We start from the raw sequence: 10,488 nt of genomic DNA on the forward strand, positions 1-10,488 counted from the left end.
CAGTGACATAGAGCAGGAAAATCAGGAACAGTTTGCTTTTGTGAAGGAAAAATGTCAATGGACATTTACTGTCCTTCCATAGACGTATCTCCACAGTCCCACCCTCTCTCACAGACTCATAGCCCTGAAGTTGGCAGCATGGGAGAAACCGCCAACAGCACAGCTGTACCACTAAATTGATGATATCATGCTTACTTCTTATTCTTTTAGAGACCTAGAAGGTAGGTTTGGCTACAGAACCCATCACCAGAATGGCCTGATAAAGGTAATAACCACCTATCCCGTCATGGGTGGGTATGAGACTGGACCCAAAAGCCACAGCATAGTGTGGCACAGATGCCTACATTGGTCAAGTGGGACGCATACCTACAGCAGCATAGCACCCTTTCTACTAGCCCCGTGAGTAAAGAACTCCAACATTTATTGGGGCCAGTGAAAGGCAGGAAAAATTTCCTTTAGAGCCATTAGTAGGCGACAGCCCTTGTCAGGAGGGAAGAGTCCCTGTACCCAAAGATGCATGGTACACAAATTGCTCCAACCATGGGCACCCTCTGAAATGGAGGACCATAGCTTTCCATCCTGAGACTGAGACAATATGGATGGAAGATGGTGAGGGGAAGAGCAGTTAAAGGCTGTTATGGGTAGTTTGGCTTGTGATCAGCCAGGAGCCCTCCCCAGTAGTAGTCTATAGCTGGGCTGTCTACTGAAGCTTGACTCTTGACACAGTACCATGCCAACTGGTTGGTTGGTCACTGACCCCTTTAGGAGGCAAGACTTGTGGTAAGATTTATGGGCCTCTGGTCAGACTAAAATAGTTACAGTATATCATGTGACACAATGGCTCAGGTACATTGATTAGAAGGAAAGCCTGCCTCTGATGTAGCCCAATGGTCACAATGTTCTGCATGTGGAGCAAAAGACAATGTGGGCTACAGCCCATTAGTGGGGTCTGCCTTTGACCTTCTGTCAGAGCCTGGCAGGAGTGCACTGTATGCTCTAAAAGGGACTTATACCAAGTCCCACAACAACATGGGGCAATAGCTAAGGGGACAATACCCCTCATCAGGTGGCAGATAGACTATAATGGGCCTTTGCCTGTGTCAAAGGGATACCAATATGCCATGATGTGTGTGGACACAGCTACTGGACTTCTGGTTGTTTTCCTGCATGTTGTGCAGATCAGATGACCAAAAGAGGCCTGGAGCATTATCTTTGCAGTTTATGGCCAACCACAGGTACTAAGAGGTGATAGAGGCACCCACTTTACTGGACATGCACTACATTAATGGGTGCAGCAGTTAGGGACAAAGTTTCATCTACCATATAATCCTACCAGGGCAGGCATGATAGGATAAAACAGTTTGTTAAAATCTGGTCTGAGGTCAGACACCAATAGTCTATGGGGATGGTTAGTCCACTTATGGACAGTGGGACAGTGTTTGATTGAAAAGCCCCAGAAAGGGGCATTGAGCCCCATAGACATGCTAACACACATTGCTGCCTCCCCTATACAAGTGCAAACCAAGGAAGAATTGTTGAAGCTGAGGTTTGGCCACCAGAATAATATCTTGCAGCCAGCACCAACTGCAATAAACCCCCTGGAGACTCTGTTCAATAGACGTGGCCTTGGACATTTCACCACATGGACCAGCGATGGCTGGACCTTCTGACACTTGGGGACAAGGCCTAGAGGCTGGCCTCCTATGTATTTCTAGAATAATGGCAGAGTGTTCCCCACAGATCACTGTAGTGTACCCTAAATGGCCATAAGGTAAGAACACCTTACTGGGGAGTTTTATGTTATGGCCAGTGTGTATGTACATATCCAGTAGCACTATACACTGATCCCTCACTAACCCCTACAGAGAAAGGGGTAAAGGTATGGTATATTAGACCTGGATAGGACCCACTTCATGCCACAGTCCTATCACAGGAGCACTCTCTTACATGCATCCTCCCTGATGGACAAGATTTGACTATTCTGGCATCATTAAAACATGTGTCTTATGGCCCTTAAGGTTAATCTCCTCTAATGTGTTTGTGGTTTGGGCACACACCCTAGCAAAAACTACTGCTTGCTGGGTGTGCACAGAGCTCCCTACAATTTCCGCTACCAGCTTCCTGTGGAAAATGCAAGTCATATAGCTGGAATGACCACTGTGGCAATCAATCTCCTCAGGCTTGAGGACGACTTCCATAATTTTTATCATCAGTTCTCAGGCTTGAGGAAGACTATTATTATCATAATTATGTTGTTATTTTTATGTTGTTATAGCATCTGTTGCTGTTATGGAATCTAGTTACAATGTTCCAGCTTACTCTCACAAGGACCATCACAGAAGATTGAGGGTGCACAGACTGTAAGGCAAGAAACCTGGAGGGGTGGAGTGTAGGTAAAATGGAAGTTACCATGGCCAGGATCCTCACCTGACCCTAATCTACTTGCCCTCATGCACGTGCAATGCTTGCAAGCTGCTGTATAAGGAGCTCTGCCCCTGCTCTCCTCCATGGGTTGCGCAGAGGTGGAAAGGCCCAGACACAGAGACGGAGACAGACTGTGAACTTGCCAGAGGCAGACATGACCCTAGCATTCAACCTGCCACCACAAGAATAAAGCTTGGTATAAACCCTTTTACCTGCAATGTTCCACTGTTGTTATTCAGTTTCACTGAGCCCAGAGTAAACTTGTCCAGGGCTGAAACCCCCTCAGGTGAGCCAATCTCTTTCAGGTACAAGTTCAATTCCATGCATTAGAGAAACTGAATCAGTCAGATTCCAAATTATTAGGGCCCTAATTATCAAACACACACTTCCTCCTTGTGAACTTTTCACATAACTCACAAACCTGCTAATAATATTCCCATGAATGTGAGAACATTGCTGTTCATTTTAGTTTAAGAGTTAGTTCTCTTCAATGGACATGGTAATTTTTTTCACATTGTACTACTGTAATGAGGCACACAAAGTAGGTGAAGAGATGTTCTAAAAACCAATTCCTTGTAGTCAGAAATTCCACGGATGAAGACAGAAATAATAGTGGAAATATAAGAATACATTCCAGGAAACTAGAAGAGGGAATTACACTATATGAAGTAAAGCAATAACGTGACTGATACAAGAGGACCTTTAACAATGAACCAACAACAGACCCACATCCCTTTTTACATGGAGTTACAGAATATAGCTACAGAACCATTTTTTAATAAAAAAATATTAAATCCTACACCAGCTGAAGTTCTTCTAGTCTCTTGCCTACTGCCTCAAAAGGAAATAAAATCATTGTAATAAACCTCTTGTAACAAAAAAACTAATGTTTTACCAGGAAATGTTCTATGAACTCTAGAAAAAAATCCTATAAAGATGGTAACTCCCACATTTCCTACTACTGCTGGGAGATGAAAGATGACAAACAGGAAGAAGGAACTGAAGAAAACCTAAAGAAGAAATCTCCCTCACCCCCATACAAGGCAGGCTCATCAACCAGCAGGATCTCTGTCTCTCCCTCCATTCCCCGACTGCTCCAAGAATAGCTAAGGTAGGAAACAATGTATACAACACAGAAGCTACAAATTATATTTTTCTACCTTTACCACTAACCAAGATATTACAATCAATTATTATGTTTTAAAAATTATAAAAATGATTTTAAAAATTAGCTTTTGGAATGCTGACTTAAGTCATCTAATAACATTGGTATGCTTTTATGGTTTATGGTTTGCAAATACTGCTTTTACTCAAGGCAAATTTATTTTGGCTCTAGGCACTAACGGGATTTTATATCTTATTTAAGGGGTATAATATAAATAACTAGCCACAAAATTAGTAAAAATTTGAACCTTATTCATGGTTCATTAACAGTCTTAATTGCATAAAAATATTTATGTAGACACAAAACAGGTTCGTTTTAGTTTAAGATAAATCAAATAGAAGAATCCCCCATTTTCATTTATTTTTGTTTCTTTTATAATCATAAATATATCATTTAAAGTTTGTATCATGTAATACTTCTCAAAACTCAGATTCTAAAATAAACATTAGCTTAATTTTCCATGTATAAGATGAATTATCAACCTTTTGTTTATTTTATAATGTGAACTTTATTTACACTAATCAGCCATCAAAACTTGACAAGCAGAACTGTTAAGTCTGACTTTCCTAATATAGATATGTTGTCATATTAATTCAGTTTACCCCATTGGAAAAATTAATTTGAAAATTTTAAGTTTGGAGAAACAACAAAAACAGAGAACATTTCAGTAGTGATCTTTCAAGTTCTATTCCAGTGCTTCAGTGAGGAGACAATACCAACACAAAAGAGAATAATAGTAAAAGCAAGTTTACCAAGCAGTACAAGCCTTTTATTGGTATAATTTGTCAATTTTTTAAAAAACTTAAAATTCAAAACATATTTCCTTTCACATGTCATTTTCTGACCAAAAATCTATTACAAGAAGATTTTTTTAAAAGAGAAGAAGATGAGTAAGGTATTAGGTTTTGGCAAATAAAGGCTTTTTAAAAGAAAACTTAATTGAAATGAACCCAGTAGGTCTGCTTTCTGTAGAGTATGAGTAACTCATGTTGAAATACAAGGTAAGGCATAACCCCATAGGCCCTATTTAGTCTTCTTCCATTAGAAGGAAAATGTACAATATCATATAAAGTCTATATAGCTTATATTTTTGGAATACTGGTAAAGACTGATATAAAATTATTTAAGGAAGGAAAAAAAACCTATGCCAGGTGAGTGATATAGTTCATTTTATTGTTTTGATTCATAATTATTCCAAAGAAAAAGTTGTGGGATGGTGAGGCAGGCTCATCAGCCAGGAGGAAGGATCCTCTCTGCCTCTCTCAATCTCCCTTGAAGAAGGGAAAATGTAGGCAGGTGAGTAGAATGTAAATAGAAAGGAAGGTAGAGATTGAGACTAATGTGTTTAAAAACTTATCTTAAATGCATACATATCCCCATGTAATGTTCTTCTGCTGGGAATTTTTAGAAGGTGTTTTTAACAATCAGCTGTATGTATCTTTTGCTTTTAAATATGTTTGCCTGACTGTAAGAAACTACAATTTAAAAAAGATTCACACTGCAAAAAAGTAACCACATACTATATGGTACAGAAATACAAGCCAGAGAATCACTAAGAGGAGAATCAAAGGAAATCTTGTATTGGTCCTCTAAATGCCACATCTACTACACTACTGTGGATAATGGAAGATTGGAAGTTGATAGTGCATATGAAACTAATAGGAGCACCAGTATTGATTCAGGGTATAAAAATACCGTAATAGTAATACTTTTAGTTTCACAGTTGTTTAGAATCTGCTTTATTTTTAAGTTAAAAAAACTTATTTACATGTTTATTTTTCTACTTAATCTTGTGATTATAAAATGGAAACACTTTTATAAATGTGCTGTAACATGAAATGAGTTTATTTGCCACTTAATCAAACAAGAAATTTACTAGCTTATAGTAAATAAAAAATAATCATTAAAGAAATGGGAAAAGATATATAAAAATATTCTGGCATTGTCTTATAAAACTGTTTAATTTATAGCAATAACCTCTTAAACACGGTAATCACCTCACTATTATGTATCTCACAGGTAATGTCATTCCTTTCAAAGATTCTAATTTTTATTTTATCAGCATTGAGATTCTATTTACATAATAAAGAGCAATGCAGAACAGCCCAACCACTACTCTCAGAAAACTAAATATTCTAATGTTTTTAATATATATATAAATTTCTAGCCTTGAAGAATACATGGACTGTGAAAAATAAATTCACATACTTAACTGATCACAGGTTAGAAATCTAAATAAAGTTGCAAAGACCAAAAATTAACTGCATGTTCAAAGGGACAAGTTCATTTAATAGGTCAGCTGGACATACTGCATTATATCACAGGCGACAGAGGTTAAGAAGTGACCTTGGGATCCTCTCTCTAAATCTCTGAAGGGTCCATTTCTTTATTGAAAGTATCTTTACTTTTGATAAATACCTAGCTTACTACCCAAATGATACCTTTGACTTAATAAGACTCTACTTAAAGCTGTTTTGAAATGTTAGGACTGTAGATAAAACAAAGAAAAAAATTCAAGAACATGCAACATGCACAAAGGGTCAAAATAGACTCCTTCCCTTCAGTGCAATACACAAGGTTAAGACACTACTATCACACACTCTAAGTTTTAGGATTTATTTTTCAGAGATTTTAAATGAGAAATTCTAAACCTTAAGCATTTATTTTCCATTATTTCAGATCATGAAAAAAATTTAACTAATTTGTAATACACAATAAATATACTTCACAAATAACTATGTATAGATAGACATATGCCCCTATCAATTCCTTTACTCTTTTAATTAAAAATATATGTGTCTTCTGGTCATAAAAATCTGGTTTTGCATGTTTTAAAAGTTCTAAAATATATTAAGCTATGCTTTGCTTTGGCACTAGCTCCCCCTCCAGACCAACCTACTAACATAACTGCACTTAAAAAAATAAACAAGGAACACAAGTTTCTCCAAGCCACTAGCACACTTCAAAATTTACCTCTTTTAAAGACATTCTAATTCCTAAACTAACTAATTAAAACTTGTAACCAAACTACAGAATGTAATTCCAATTGTTTTTTCAATTCCATACATCTCACATAGAACTGACCTGTCAGAAAACAACTTCAAGTGACTCTTTAAATTTAAAAATATGCTACAATACAATTTATATAGTGCTATTACTTTATGGAAATCATTTTGAATCACTATCCTAATAAAACACAATATTCTCTTAATGTTAACTCACTGCTTGAGCAAAGGTATATTTTTCATCTGGTTTTGCAATCTATGAAAGTTTCATTCCAGCTGTTAACCTCTTCAAGTACAATCCTCACTTTATAAAAGCAACAAAAGTAAAATCCATGCCTCCAAACTACCCTCTATGTTCCTTATAGCCTATTTGTTTCTCTCTACATTTTTGCATACTAAGTTGTAAAATTACAACTTCAAATGTTTTAATTCCCACCTTATTCTTACTATTCTAATACTTATAAATCAAGTAATCAAGACTTCCTATAACATTTTTATGGTATAGTTCACAGGGCTAGCAATGTGCAGAGCCTTACTGTTTGGCAGAGGATTTTAGGTTATTTTTAAACTGCTTTAAACAAGGAAGAATACAACTTAACTTACTCCATTATTTCAGTATAGTTCTGTAGTGCTTAATTTCTCTCCCAAATGTTTTCCTATACGATGTATACTTTGAAAGAAACATGCATAAAAACATGAAATATATATTTAATCAAGAAAATTAATGTGCACTTAACCCCAGGACTAAAGAGAAAAAAAAAAAACTAATGAAACCTTGCCTACAACTCCTAAAGACAGCCAAGTCAAAGTTCAGTCAATTACTTGTGATGAGTTTAGTTCTAAACTGAGAGAAAACTTTTGTTGAAATCTGTTCTGCAATACCTTGAGGTCTGGAGTTATCTAGCGTAGATTCTGGCTTTCCTGGGTCTACCTTCTTGAGTTGGCTTAAATTAACCGTAAATTAATTCAAACATGGGAAAAAGAAACACCTCTCTCTGCCTTTATCCAAGGCCTCAATCAAAAGGCGAATATGCGGCAAAATACTGAAAGTTCACTAGGGATAAACCCTAACCATGACATTGCCATGTATTAGCTTAAGAAATACACTGCGTCTCTGACGCTCTGTGTGACCGAAGATTGCAATCCCCACAGTGAGAGAACAGGTGCTGCACCCGGCAATCCACTCAGTCTTGCAGGACAAACCTCCCATAACTAATAAATATGAAGTTTACTCAAAAGCCCTCGGCTCATCGTTTCCAAATCAAATGCGGGCCGGGGGTCGAGGGGACGGACAGCGGCACTCACGCTTTAACTGCCGGGGCATTGGCCCCTTGCCGGGAGCGGATCTTTGTACGGGTCCACTCCCGGATTTCTGGCCCGAGAAACCCTCAGAACGCACTGCCTCGACCTCCTCGCTGCCCACTACAGGGACTGAGTTGCTGGCGAAAGGGCAGGTAGGTGGCGAGGAGAGAGGAGGGACACCTCCCACCCCCGCCCCCACCCCTTCTCCTCTCCTTGGCTTCGGCCCCTGCCCTCAGCTGGGATGCGCGATGCCGAAAGCAGCAGCGGCGCCCATCAGCGTCCCAGCAGGGGCGCCAGGTGCCCCTCACCCCCTGCCCGCGCCCCCCGGACCGCGCAGAGACACCCGCCAGAGCGTCCCGAGGGCTCCCACCCCACTTTTCCCGGAGCCGCGGGATCAGCAAGCAGCAGTTGGAGCAGCAGGCCCGGGGACCGCCTGGCGAGAAAGAGCAGCGACAGCCCCGTCACATCCCCGGAGCCTCCTCAGATCCCGCGCTTGGTCAGCCCCAGCCCCCCGAGGCGCGCGGGCCCGGCTCCCATAAGCCCCCTTACCCGAGGGGAGAGCAGAAGCGGTCTCCGCGGTCCCCAGTTGCCGCCGCCGCCACAGCCCTCAGCCGCAGCTGCCGCTCGTTGGGGAGTGGGAGGGGTGGCTGGGTGGAGGATGCTACTCCCGGCTGAAGGGAGAGGAAGAAACGGAAACAGGAACCGCCGCCGCCGCTTAACGGAGCCTTCGGCGCCACTGACTGAGGGAGAGCGCGAGGCGGCGCGAGCGGGGCAGTAGCTGACAGCGCGAGACCGAGCGCGAGCCGGGTCCCGGGCGCGCGACCCCGAGCAGCGCCGGCCCCATTCCGCGAGAAGAGGAAGGGGACGGGTTGGCTGAGGGCTGGGAGGAGGCGGCGGGGGGCGGGGGCCTGGAGCTGAGGGAACCCAGGCTACTTCGGTCCTCTGGAGATAACGCGCGCACGCGCCGGAGTGGCTCTGACCGGGAGCGCAGGCGGGGAAGCCTCGGCCAGCGCAAGCGTGCGCGCGCGGATGGGGGCGCGCGCCCCTCAGCGTTCCAGGCCCCTGGGATAAGGCGCGCATGCGCCGGCCGCTGCCACCTACGGCTACCCTTGCACATGCCAGGGGTAGAGCCCGCCTCCTGTCTACGCGGGTGGATAGCGTAGCCGCAGCATCCACCGCCCGGCACAGGGGAGGGCCTCAGTGGGACCGGGAGACTTCCAGCAGAGCAGCAGCTGCGCTCCGGTGCCGGCTCCAACACGAGCGTAGGCCGCCCTCTACCGCCTGAAGGCCGGAGGCTGAGGAAGGCGCAAATCGAGCCAGACTCCCCACCGCCTGGAGCGCCATCTCCAGGGAATTCTCGACTGCTCGGGAACAGCCGGCCCGTGCCAGTTCAGCCCGTGGCCCTGAGGAGCAAGGTATTATTGATCTGGAGTAGGCTCCTTGCTACTTTTTGGGGTGATCGCTGCTGCTCAGCCCCTGCAACCTAGGACTGGCCACTCGGCTTGCAGCTCGCGGAGCGATCGTAGAATGGTATCGCACCCACATGCAAGAAGCGAAGCCCTGTTGTATCTTGTGAGAGCTGTTTCCACATTCGCCCCACAGGACTCCCCCACGAGAGCCTGAGTTTGATGCCTGGCCTCTTTCCCGACCCGCGACTGGACAGCCCCTCTGAAGCGGAAGTTCATTCAGTACGAGGAAGAGAACATTGGAGGGTGGGGGCTCCCTAGGATGCTTCCTACCCGCTCGGACTCGGGAAACTCCTGGCGCCCGTGATGCAGAGCCGTGGGCCGAAGGGCTAGCTCAGACGAGTCCATACAGCAAGCTGAGCCTGGACCTGAGCGCGCCGCCGGGGCACACAAAGTCGCGAGCCGAAGTGGGGAGTTGAGTTGGGGGGAGAGTGCCACAGTGGCCAATCAGGGCCGGGAGCAGCGTGAGTGGAGTGCTAACCGGCCAATCAGACGGCCGGAGGATGAGCTTCCCGTCCCCAACTCTTCCCTGTAGCCTCCAGACCCAGATCCCAAGCCTGGAGCTCAGTACCGCGGAAAAGCTAAATGGTGCCCTAAAGACCGAACAATTATTTCTCTAGACTTGGTGTTTTGTAAGTAAATGCTTTGGGTACTTAACCCAGAGCAAATAGCGGCAGCCTTGTAGATACTGAGTATGAAAAGGATCACAGAAAAGAGATTTAAGAGACAAGGGCCCGCCAAGACTGCAATCTGCCTAATAAAATTCATAAATTTACAGTATTTATAGAGACTACATTGTATAGGCCAGGAACTGCATTACAAATACAAATAAGATTCAAATAAAAAAATAGTTCTCTGTCCTCAAGAAGCTCAGATGCATTTAAGGGAAGTTTGCTGGACCTTGTGACTCTGGTATTTGTCAACCCTCTAAAAAAAAGCTCTCCACAAAGTAGTTCACAGTCATTTTTATGATTGGTATCTCCCTGTAAGAAGAGAAAATTGAGAGAAAAGCAAAGTAATTTATCTAAGGTCACACAAAAAAATATTCTTTGCCAGAATTATGTTCTAGCTTAGAGGACATGGATGTCATCATTCAACAATCATTTATTGTGCATGATTGCTCTCC

The 10,488-nt window shown here is 43.1% G+C and overlaps 1 protein-coding gene across 2 annotated transcripts in view; it reads right to left on the minus strand.

Annotated features, from left to right (window-relative positions):
- The window catches only part of FUT8 (fucosyltransferase 8), a 415,176-nt gene extending 405,416 nt beyond the window's left edge, over nt 1–9,760 (minus strand). Inside the window, exon 1 of one of the 2 annotated variants that reach the window (XM_036906028.2) lies at nt 9,636–9,760. The gene's annotated coding sequence lies outside the window, so the exon portion shown is untranslated. Of the gene's footprint in view, nt 1–8,445; nt 9,472–9,635 lie in introns of those variants that run through there. The other variant, XM_036906025.2, reaches the window with a different exon arrangement.
- Between the last annotated feature and the right edge of the window lie 728 nt (nt 9,761–10,488).

This window comes from Manis pentadactyla, chromosome 11, assembly GCF_030020395.1.
Source record: "Manis pentadactyla isolate mManPen7 chromosome 11, mManPen7.hap1, whole genome shotgun sequence".
Lineage (NCBI taxonomy): Eukaryota > Metazoa > Chordata > Mammalia > Pholidota > Manidae > Manis > Manis pentadactyla.